Source organism: Antechinus flavipes, chromosome 3 (assembly GCF_016432865.1).
Source record: "Antechinus flavipes isolate AdamAnt ecotype Samford, QLD, Australia chromosome 3, AdamAnt_v2, whole genome shotgun sequence".
Classification (NCBI taxonomy): Eukaryota; Metazoa; Chordata; class Mammalia; order Dasyuromorphia; family Dasyuridae; genus Antechinus; species Antechinus flavipes.
Window position 1 is genome coordinate 272,878,868 of NC_067400.1, and position 12,645 is coordinate 272,891,512.

Sequence of the window (12,645 nt, forward strand, 5' to 3'; positions counted from 1 at the left end):
TTTTAGATCTGGTACAGCTAGGCCATCTTCATTTGATTTTTTTTTTTCATTAATTCCCTTGAAATTCTTGACCTTTTGTTTTTCCATATGAACTTTGTTGCTATTTTTTCTAGGTCATTAAAATAGTTTTTTGGGGGTCTGATTGGTATAGTGCTAAACAAACAGATTAGTTTAGGTAGTATTGTCATCTTTATTATATTTGCTCGCCCTATCCAAGAGCATTTAATATTTTTCCAATTGGTTAGATCAGACTTAATTTGTGTGGAAAGTGTTTTGTAGTTTTGCTCATAAAGTTTTGGATTTTCCCTTGGCAGATAGATTGCTAAATATTTTATGCTATCAGTATTTACTTTAAATGGAATTTCTCTTTATAATTATTGGATTTTGTTAAGTGATATATAAGAATGCTGATGACTTATGTGCATTTATTTTGTATCCTGCAACTTTGCTAAAGGTGTGAATTATTTCAAATAACTTTTTAGTAGAATTTCTGGGGTTCTCTAAGTATAACATATCATCAGCAAAGAGTGATAAAATTTGGTTTCCTAATTGCCTATTCTAATTCCTTTCATCTTTTTCTCAACTTTTATTAACAAAGCTTGCATTCCTAATACAATAATGAACAGTAATGGTGATAATGGGCAACCTTTTTTCACTCCTGATTTTATTGGGAATGGTTGCAGTTTTTCCCCATTACATATGATGCTTACTGATGGTTTTAAATAGATGGCTGATTATTTTAAGGAAAAGTCCATTTTTTCCTATACTCTTAAGTGTTTTTAATAGGAATGGAAATTGGATTTTATCAAATGCTTTTTCTGTATCTATTGAGATTAGCAATATGGTTTTTGTTAATTTGGTCATTAATATGGCCAATTATATTGATAGTTTTCCTAATATTGAACCAGCCCTGCATTCCTGGTATAAATCCTACTTGATCACAGTGTATTATCCTAGGGATGATTTTCTGTAGTCTTTTTACTAATATCTTATTTAACATCAATATTCATTAGGGAGATTAGTCTATAATTTTTTTTTTTTCTGTTTTCAACCGCTACCTGGTTTAGGTATCAGTACCATGTCTGTGTCATAAAAGGAATTTGTGACTCCTTCCTTCCCTATTTTATCAAATAATTTATATAGCATTGGGGCCAATTGTTCTTTAAATGTTTGGTAGAATTCACATGTAAATCCATCTGTTCCTGGGGAATTTTTCTTAGGGAGTTGATTAATAGCTTGTTCTATTTCTTTTTCTGAACTGGGACTGTTCAAGCAGTATACTTCCTCCTCTGTTAATCTGGGAAATCTCTATTTTTGGAGTAGTCATTCATTTCACTTAGGTTATCAAATTTATTGGCATAAAGTTGGGCAAAGTAACTCGTTTTTCTAATTTCCTCTTCATTGGTGGAAAGTTCTCCCTTTTCATTTCTAAGACTACTAATTTGATTTTCCTCTCCTTTTTCTAATCAGATTTACCAAAGGTTTATCAATTTTATTGTTTTTTTTTCACAAAACCAACTCTTAAGTTTTATTTATTAATTCAATAGTTTTTTTTTTACTTTCAATATTATTAATTTGTCCTTTTAATTTTAAAATTTCAAATTTAGTATTTGATTGGGGGTTTTTAATTTGGTTTCTCAAGCTTTTTAAGTTGCAAGCCCAATTCATTGATCTTCTCTTTCTCTATTTCATTTAAGTAAGACTCTAAGGATATAAAATTTCCTTTTATTACCACTTTGGTTGCATCCCACACATTTTGGTATGATGTCTCATCGTTGTCATTATCTTGAGTGAAATTATTGTGTCTATAATTTGCTGTTTCACCCAATCATTCTTTAAGATGAGATTATTTAGTTTCCAATTACTTTTTGGTCTATTTACCCTTAACTTTTTGTTGAATGTAGTTTTATTGCATCATGATCTGAAAAGAAACTATTTACTATTTCTGCATTCTTGAATTTAATTTTGAGTTCTTTATGTCCTAATTTCTGATCAATTTTTGTATAGGTTCCATGGACTGCTGAGAAGAAAGTATATTCCTTTCTGTCTCCATTCAGTTTTCTCCAAAGATCTATCTTACATAATGTTTCTAATATTCTATTTTCCTCTGTAATTTCTTTCTTATTTGTTTTGTGGTTTGATTTGTCTAATTCTGAGAGTTTAAGGTTGACATCTCCCACTATTACAGTTTTGCTGTCTATTTCTTCTTGCAGCTCTCTTAACTTCTCCTTTAGGAAGTCAGATGCTATACCACTTGGTGCATATATGTTTAGTATTGATATTGCTTCATTGTCTATGCTACCCTTTAGTTTCCTTCCTTATCTCTTTTAATTAGATCAATTTTTGCTTTTGCTTGATCTAAGGATGGCTACTCCTGCTTTTTTGACTTCACCTGAAGCAAAATAGATTCTGCTCCAGCCTTTTATCTTTACTTTGTATGTATCTCCGTGCTTTAAATGTGTTTTTTGTAAATAACATATTATAGAGTTCTGACTTTTCTGCTATCCACCTCCACTTAATGGGAGACTTCATCCCATTCACATTTACCGTTAAAATGACTAATTCTGTATTTTCTGCCATCTTATTATCCCCAGATTATGCTTTTCTTTTATTTGCCCCCCTAACCCTCTTTCTCAGTTTTGAACTTATGTGCCCCACTTGTATCACACCACTAACCCTCTTTAGGATCCCTCTCTCCCCACTTTGAGTCTTTTCCCCTTTCTTGTACCTTTCCCTTATTATTCTTTTCCTTTTTCCTTTTCCTCTCCCTCTTTTTAATGAGCTGAGAGATTTTCTGTAAAAAAGTATGTCAATTATTTTCTCTTTGAGCCAACTCTGATGAGAATAAGATTCACACAATGTTCCTCCCTCTCTCTAAACTCCCTCAGATAAGATAAGTATCCTCTCTGCCTCTTCATGTGATGTAGTTTCCCTCTTTTTATACCCCTTTTCCTCCTTTTCTGACATTATCTCTTTTCCATTTCTACGTCCCTTTTTTATGTTATATCAGTAAAATCAAATTATATATGTAGTCTTTTTGTATATCCACAATAGAAATACAATTCTCAAGAGTTCCTTTTACCTTTTCTGCTTTTATTGAGTCCTATGGTTGGAGATCAAATTTTTTGTTTAGTTCTGATTTTTTCCCTTAGAAACAAATGGAATTCATCTGTTTCATTAAACGTCCATCTTCTTCCCAGGAAGAAAATGCTCAGCTTAGATGGGAAATTTATTCTTGGCTGCAATCCAAGTTCTTTTGCCTTTCAGAATAACAGATTCCAGGCCCTTCGATCCTTTAATGTGGAGGCAGCCAGATCTTGGGTGATCCTTATTGTGGCACCTTGGTATTTGAATTTTTTTTTCTGACTGCTTGTAATATTTTTTCCTTAATCTGATTGTTCTGCATTTTGGCCACAAAATTCCTTGTAATTTTTATTTTAGGGCCTTTTTCAGAAGGTGTTCGATGAATTCTTTCAATGCCTATTTTCCCTTCTGATTCTATTACCTCTGAACAGTTCTCTTTGATGGTTTCCTGTAAAATAGTATCAAGGCTCTTTTTTTCATCATAATTTTCAGAAAGTCCAATCATCCTCAGATTTATCTCTCCTAGATCTATTTTCCAGGTCTGTCATTTTTCCAAGTAGCTATTTCATTTTTTTTTCCAATTTATCATTTTTTTGGGTTTTGCTTGACTAATTCTTGCTGTCTCAAAGAATCATTGGTTTCTATTTGTTCAGTTCTGATTTTTAATGAGTTATTTTCTTCATACTTTTTTTTTTTTAACTTCTGTTTGTATATGTCCAATTGAGTTTTTAAATGAGTTGTTTTGCTCTATGGAATTTTCTTCCATTTCACTAATTGTCTTTTTTTTTTTTTTAGTGAATTTTCTTTTTCCAATTCACAAATCCTACTTTCTAGTGAATTCTTTATCTTTTCCAATTCACAAATCTTACTTTTCTGAGATTTTTTTTTACTTTTTCCAATTCAAAAATTCTGTTTCCCTGCACTTCTTGGGACCTTTTTTACCTTTTCCAATTCATATTTCAAAGCTTCTCTTTCCTTTCCCCAGTTTTCTTTTAACTCTCTTTTGAGACTTTTAATGGTCTTTTTTAGGAGAGTGTTATGTAAAAGGGGGACAGGTAACATTCTGCTTTGGGGTATTGTCTGGAAACTGTTTGCTATTAGTCTCCTCCAGGTTGCAAACCTGCTCTTTTTCTGTACAGAAGCTATCGATGGCCTTTGGATTTTTTTTACTCATTTTTTAAAGACTTTAGATAAAGAGGTTTGTTTACCAGCTTCCTCAGCAAAGCGGAGAAAGATGTAAACAGGCTTCAGGTAGCAAGATATGGGAGTGCTCTGGGCAAAAGTCCCCCTCCCATCCCCCTACCCCCCCCCCAACCGAAAGTGTCAGCACTGCCGAGCTAGGGAAGTACGCAGTGGAGAACCCCACTGTGTGGTTCAGCAACTGCCCTAAGGCTCAAGACTAAGGAGTGAAAGTGTCACTACTGGAGTCCAAAGCCCCCAGTGGGGCTGTGGGTATTAGTAGCTGACCAGCAAATAGCTCCACTCAGACAGGAAATGTCTCTGCCCCGAAGCAAATCGCCTTGCAAAAGTTGTATTGCCCCAGGCTGAGCTCCCAACTGTGCAGATTAGAGGCTGCCCTGGGCTGTGCCCCCCAGCCTTGCAGATTCACAACTACCCCAAGGAAAAGCCTGGTACTGCGGGTTGGGGCTGCATGATTGTGTTGTGATCTGTGCTGTCACTTCCAATTGTTTTTTGGTGGGTACAGCCAGATCCTGTAAGGCTCTTAAAAAAAAAAAAAAACCCTTAAGAATGGCTTTGATTTCTCAGCTGTTCTGTTTTGCAGAGCAATCAGTCTATGCCAGTGTTGGCTCTATAATTTTCTAACCACAGAGACCATTCCCTTCTGGTCTGCACAATATGGTAGCCTCTAGTTCTCTCCCTGCTTGCGCTGATCTTCTCCCTGGCCCTTCAGGACAAATCTTTTCTGATGAAATTCCAGATTATCTTCAGATGGTGAGTTGTTATATTTCTAGTCTTCATGGGTTTTACCAGTCAATTGCTATTTTTGAAGCTGAATTTAATATTGGTCGTGAAGGTATCAGAGACTTTAGAAAATCACATGTGTTTTCTCTGCCATCTTGGCTTCACCCCCTGAATTTATCTCTTGTTGTTGGGCTTTGTCAGTAACAGAAATGCTGATGATTTGTGTGGATTTATTTTGTATTCTGCAACTTAGCTGAAGCTGTTGTTTCAAGTAGGTTTTGGGGTGATTTTCTAGGATTTTCTTTATTATCATATCATCTGCAAAGAATGATAGTTTTAACTACTCATTCCTTATTACAGTTCCTCCAATTTCTTTTTTCTTTTCTTATTGCTAAAGCAAATATTTCCAGTACGCTATTGAATAGTGATAATGGGCACATTTTTTTTTTTTCCCATCACTAGTCCTATTGGAAATGTGTCTAGCTTCTCCTCATTACAAATAGTGCTTCCTGGTGGTTTCAGATAGATACTACTTTCATTTTAAGGAAAATTCCATTTATTCCTATGCTCTCTGTTTTAAAAGAAAGGGTGCTGTATTTTTTCAAAAGCTTTTTCTGCATCTATTAAGATCATCATATGATTTCTGTTGGTTTTATAGTTCAATTATGCCAATAGTTTTTCTGTTGTTAAATTAGTCATTTATTGCTAATGTAAATTCCACTTAGTCATAACATGTAATCCTGGTCATAAGTTGTGTTTTCTTTGCTAATATTTAATGTAAAATTTTGCATCATTCATCAGGGAGATTCATCTGTACTTTTGTCTTGGCTCTTCCTGGATTAGAAATCAGTACCATATTTGTGTCATACAAGCACTTTGGCAGGGTTCCTTCTTTTCTTATTTTTCCAAATAACTTACTTATTATTGAAATTGTTCTTTAAATGTTTGGTAGAATTCACTTGTAAATCCATCTGGTTTTGGAGATTTTTTCTTAGGGAGTTCATTGATGGTTCATTTTTTTTTTCTAAAATGGGACAATTTAAATAGTTTGGTTTCCTCTTCTGTTAATTTGGGAAGTTTATATTTTTGTAAATAGTTATTCATTTCAATTAGGTCGTCAGATTTGTTGGCATACAGTTGGGCAAAATAGCTCCTAATTATTGCTTTAATTTCTTCAATGTGGTAAATTCATCATTTTCACTTTTGTTGATTTGGTTTTTCTTTCTTTTTTAAATCAAATTAGCCAAGGCTTTTGTGTATTTCATTTTTTTTCCATAAAATCAACTCTTAGTTTTTTATTAGTTCAATAGTTTTCTTAGTTTCTATTAATCTCTCCTTTGAGTTTCAGAATTTCTAATTTAATATTTAATTGGGAGTTTTGATTTGTTTTTCTAACTTTTTTAGTTACATGCCCAATTCATTGATCTCTTTTTCTATTTTATTCTTGTAATCATTTAGAGATACGTAATTTCCCCCCAAGAACTGCTTTGATGGCATCCTATAGGTTTTTTCTATGTTCTCATTATTGCCATTTTCTTGAATGAAATTGTTTCTTTGATATGTTTGATCCACTCATGTTGGAATCTTTACAAACTGCTAACTCATTAGAGTTGATAGATTATTGATCTGATCTTACAAGGAGATGTTTTGGGCCAGAACCTGAAACAAAGTACTAAGTAGAACTAATTGATACAATGCTTGTGTTCACACCTTTGCTCATTGGAGTTCAAACGTTTGGGAGATTTCAGGGTTTAGTATGAGATATCCGAATTCACAACTCCCTTGCAACTCTTAGGGCCAGAGAACACTATGGGAGGAAACCCATAATCCCACTCTCTGATATATACAAGAAGAAAGCATAGGCCCAGTGAAGAGAGTTCAGCTGAATTAGATTGAAGAGGAGCACTCTGGGCCAGACACAGAGCACTCTGGGAGAGCCAGAAAACCTCTCTCGGAGGCAAGAAAGATTCATTGCAACTTTTACCTTGGTGCCAGCTGGAGGCAGAGGCAGAAGCAAAGGACAAAGCTGCAAGATCTCTTAGAACCAAGGAGAGAGAGAGGCTGCAAAGAAAAACTAACTGGGCTACTTTGGAAGGAGAAAATAAATGTTTGCATTTTTGCCAGCTGGCTGCAATTTGGGTGATTATTTACTTTTAACTGATACTAAGAGTGCCTCCAGAAAACCTCTCTGAGAAACCAACCTTCTCCCAGAGAGAATGATTATTATTTTAAAGAAGAAAAACACCACATTTTGGCACCCAATGTCTGGCTGACAGGCCCCTCAGTGGATTTTAGTGGAAAAACCTCTGATCTTGAATCCAGTGGAAAAGTCTCCTCAACCCAGAAATTAGGGTGAGTACAACAAAGAAATTTTGTTAAAAGAGTTAAAGTAGAATTTCAGCTAGATGGGACAGATATTTAGAAAACAGCCTTCTTTTTCTGTTCAAGGAAAATGTTTAGAGAGCATTGTCAAAGTTATGGAAAGCCAAGGTTTGATTATAATTTTGGAGCAGATAACTGAACTTTTACAAATTATAAAGCACATATGTCCTTGTTTCTCTATGGAAAAAGAATTGGATATAGACAAATGGAAATTAGTAGGAGAGGATCTTTGTCAATTCTATAATAAAAATGAACTTAACTCAATTTCCAAAGACATATTTAATACATATAATTTAATACAATTGGCTATAAGAAGTTATTTAAGTGTTAGAATGAAGAAAAAGAAAGTGCAGGAGGAAGAAGTGCCAACTAAACTAGGTGAAAAGAATGGAGTTAATTACAATTCTGAGTGTGACACTTCAAAAGCAGGAGGAATTAGATCATTCCACTTCTTATGACCTTTCCCCCTCAATTAACCCTTCATGGGTGGAGGAAGAAGGGGGGAGGAAGGAAGAGAGACAGAAACAAGAGTCAGTGTTTCCTGTGAAGCAGAATATGACAAGATTAGAAGAGGCATTAATTAAAGCAAAAAATGAAGGAGAAGATATATCTGATTTTATAAATATATATCCTGTGATTGAAAAGCTTGACTCTTCAGGTCAAAAAGAGAGAAAATACACTCCTTTTAATTTGGAAAAAAATTAATAAAGATTTGGAAAAGGATTGCACTCTTTATGGGGCTACATCCTCTTACGTGAAGATGTTACTAGATAATTTGTCTTATGAAATCTTAACCCCAAATGATTGGAAATCCATAGCTAGAACATGTCTAGAACCAGGACAAAATTTATTGTGGCTTTCGGAGTATCATGAATTATGTAGGATTCAAGCCCGATACAACAGGCAAACAGGAGCTATTGGACAAATCACTTTTGACCAACTAGCTGGTGAAAAGCAATATAGAGAGAATTCAGAACAGATTTATTATTTCATAACAGTGTATGAGCAAATTTCTAAGGCTGCAATAAAAGCTTGGAATTCTCTCCCTGGACAGAAAGATGGAAATAAAGCTTTTACAAAAATAGAGCAAGGTCCTAATGAACCTTTTGCAGGTTTTGTGGGACGTTTGCAAACAGCTGTAATAAGAACCATTGGAGACAATGCAGCAACAAAAATAATGACTAGACATTTGACTAAGGAAAATGTCAATGAGATTTGCAAAATAATTATATGGGGACTAGACAAAGATGCTCCTTTAGAGGAAATCATAAGACGCTGTAACATAGTGGGCACAAATGCTAATATGGAAAGACAGGATCATTTTTGGCAAAGGAATTCTAGAGAGAAACTCGTCGATGTTTTCAGTGTGGAAAAGTTGGACATTTGAGAGCTCATTGTAGAAATGGAGATAGAATGAGAAGATAGAGTGAGAGAATGAAACCCAAAACCCCATGTCCAAAATGTAACCGAGGCTTTTACTAGGCCTTTGAATGTAGATTGACTCAGAAATGAGAGGCAGCGCCTAGGCCCAAGGTATCAATCAAAAAGATAGGTGGGGCATGATAGCAGCTGAGGTTACACCCAGAGAGACTTTAGAAATTCAGGATTCTGATTCATCAAGCAACAGAAAAGCAATCAGGATTACAGTTGGGGGAGAATACAGGTTTTTTTAACCCAGAAGAGCAGTGTCCAGCGAGCAGCTCCACTATCTTTAGATAATTGCCACATGATGAGGAGAAATCCCAAAAGTGGTAAATAGAAGGTAATTAGATAGGTTAACTGCTTGGGGAAGAGGGTTTGCTTTTATCTCCACAGGTGGAGAATGAATCAGATGGGTGCCAATGAGCCGTATTCTCCTTGTCCATCAGAGAGAAACAGAAAAAGAGAAAAACCTCAAAACAAAGGAGAAGATTTAAGAAACATCTGACACTGATAGAGCATGGCTGACAATGAGACTGTTAAAAGAACTTTAAAATCTTCAGCTTTCAGTTCCTGAAAAACCAGCAGCAATCATTGGATTCCCTGCAATGAAACAGAAAAAGAGAAAAACTTCAAAACAAAGGAGATTTAAGAAACATCTGAGACGGAAAGAGCATGGCTGACATGAGACTGTTAAAAGAACTCAGGAATCATTGGATTTCCTAACACAAGATGAGACTGTTTTAGTTCTTGAAAAACCAGCAAGAATCATTGGATTCCTTGAGATGAGAAATTGATGATGAGACTATTACAGTACTTCAGAGCTTACAGGAGGAATTATTGGATTCCTGGCACATGAACTAATGGACAATGGATTCCTTTTGGACTATTTCTAGGACTTATGGACATGTGTAAATTCTCAGGTTGATTTATGTTATTTGTTACATTACTACTAGCCTGTGTTATATTGCTATGTGCTTATGTGTTTTATGTAATTGCAAGAATCATTGGATTTCTTGAGAAGAAAGATTGTTGATGAGACTATTGCAGTACTTAAATTTTCATGTTGATTCATGTTATTTGTTACATTACTACTAGCTTGTGTTATATTGCTATGTGCTTATGTGTTTTATGTAATTGCAAGAATCATTGGATTTCTTGAGAAGAAAGATTGTTGATGAGACTATTGCAGTACTTAAATTTTCATGTTGATTCATGTTATTTGTTACATTACTACTAGCTTGTGTTATATTGCTATGTGCTTATGTGTTTTATGTAATTGCAAGAATCATTGGATTTCTTGAGAAGAAAGATTGTTGATGAGACTATTGCAGTACTTAAATTTTCATGTTGATTCATGTTATTTGTTACATGACTACTAGCCTGTGTTATATTGCTATATGCTTATGTAAATTATGTATAATGCCTCCCATATTGATGGATTTATGTATATATATACCATGTATATCTGTTTCAAGTTCTGGCCCATATTGATGGATTTGTGTGTACCTGTTTCAAGTGAGCCCCTTCAGAAACCTGACAATCTGATTTGACTTCCTATTTCCTTTCGTGTTTTCGTCTCCCTTCCTGAGATGTCAGGGAGGGCGTGACCACCTTCTTTTTATGGTGTTTTCCCTCCTTTTTTGAGCAGTCAGGGAAGGCATGATCACCTTTTTGGGGTTCTCACCTCGAGAAGTCAGGGAGGTCATGACCACATTATGTTCTAAAACAAAAGAAAGTGGGAGATGGTGGAATCTTTACAAACTATATTATAGTTGATAGATTATTGATCTGATCTTGCAAGGAGATGTTTTGGGCCAGAACCTGAAACAAAGTACTAAGTAGAACTAATTGATACAATGCTTGTGTTCACACCTTTGCTCATAGGAGTTCAAACGTTTGGGAGATTTCAGGGTTTAGTATGAGATATCCGAATTCACAACTCCCTTGAAACTTAGGGCCAGAGAGCACTATGGGAGAAAACCCATAATCCCACTTCTCTGATATATAAGAAGAAAGCATAGGCCCAGTGAAGAGAGTTCAGCTGAATTAGATTGGAAAGGAGCACTCTGGGCCAGACACAGAGCACTCTGGGAGAGCCAGAAAACCTCTCTCGGAGGCAAGAAAGATTCATTACAACTTTTACCTTGGTGCTGGCTGGAAGCAGAGGCAGAAGCAAAGGACAAAGCTGTAAGAGCTCTTAGAACCAAGGAATGAGAGAGGCTGCAAAGAAAAACTAACTGGGCTACTTTGGAAGGAGAAAATGTTTGCATTTTTGCCAGCTGGCTGCAATTTGGGTGATTATTTACTTTTAACTGATACTAAGAGTGTCTCCAGAAAACCTCTCTGAGAAACCAACCTTCTTCCTAGAGAGAACGATTATTATTTTAAAGAAGAAAAACACCACACACTCATTCTTCAGAATTAGATTATTTGATTTCTAATTGTTTAGTCTTATCTTTCAAAGGCCCTTTACTGAATGCAATTTTTTCTGCCTCATGATCTGAAATAGAGGCATTTGCTATTTCTGTCTTTCTGCCTTTGATTGATGTGTGCCCTAATCTATAGTCAGTTTTTATGTAGGTGCCATACAATACTGAAAAAAAGGTACATTTCTTTCTATCATTTTCCCCAGAAGATTATCATATCTAGTTTTTCTGGAGGTCTATTAACTTCCCTGGTTTCTTATTTTGTGGTTAGACTTATCTAATTCTGAGAGAAGAATATTGAAGACATATAGTTTTGCTGCATATTTCTGAAAATGGATTAATGTCTTTAAAAATTTGGATATTGTATTTGGTGCATATATATTTAGTATTGATACTTTGTATATGGTACCCTTTAACAAGAGGCAGTTTCTTTATCTCTCTTAATTAGCATCAATTCATATAGGTCTCCTCAAGCCTCTTTAAAATCATCCTGCTGGTCATTTCTTACAGAAAAATAGTATGCCATAGCATTCATATACCATAATTTATTCAGTCATTCTCCAATTGATGGGTATCCACTCAGTTTCCAGTTTCTTGTCTCTACAAAGAGGGCTGCCACAAACATTTTTGGACATGTGGATCCCTTTCCCTCTTTTAGGGTCTCTTTGGGATATAATTCCAGTAGAAACACTGCTGGATCAAAGGGTATGCACAGTTTGATAACTTTTTGAGCATAGTTCCAAATTGCTCTCCACTAACAATGTATCAGTGTTCTTTTTCCCACATCCCCTCCAACATTCATCATTATAATTTCCTGTTATCTTAGCCAATCTGACAGATGTGTATTCTTATCTCAGAGTTGTCTTAATTTGCATTTCTCTGATCAATAGTGATTTGAAGCACCTTTTCATGTGGTTACAAATACTTTCAATTTCTTCATCTGAAAATTGTCTGTTCATATCCTTTGGCCATTTATCAATTGAAGAATGGCTTGAACTATTATAAATTTGAGTCAATTCTCTATTTTAGAAATGAGGCCTTTATCAGATCCTTTGGAAGTAAAAAAGTTTCCCCAGTTTATTGCTTCCCTTCTAATTTAGTCTGCCTTAGTTTAGTTTGTACAAAAACTTTTTAACTTAATAAAATCAAAATTATTTTATGATCAATAATGATCTCTAGTTGTTCTTTGGTCACAAATTCCTTTTTCCTCCACAAATCTGAGAGGTAAACTATCCTATGTTCTTTTAATTTGTTTATAGAATCCTTCTTTATGTCTAGATCATGAACCCATTTCGATCTTATCTTGGTGTATGGTGTTAGGTGTGGGTCTATGCCTACTTTCTACAATAGTAGTTTTCAATTTTCCCAGCAGTTTTTGTTAAAATAGTGAATTCTTATCCCAAAAGGC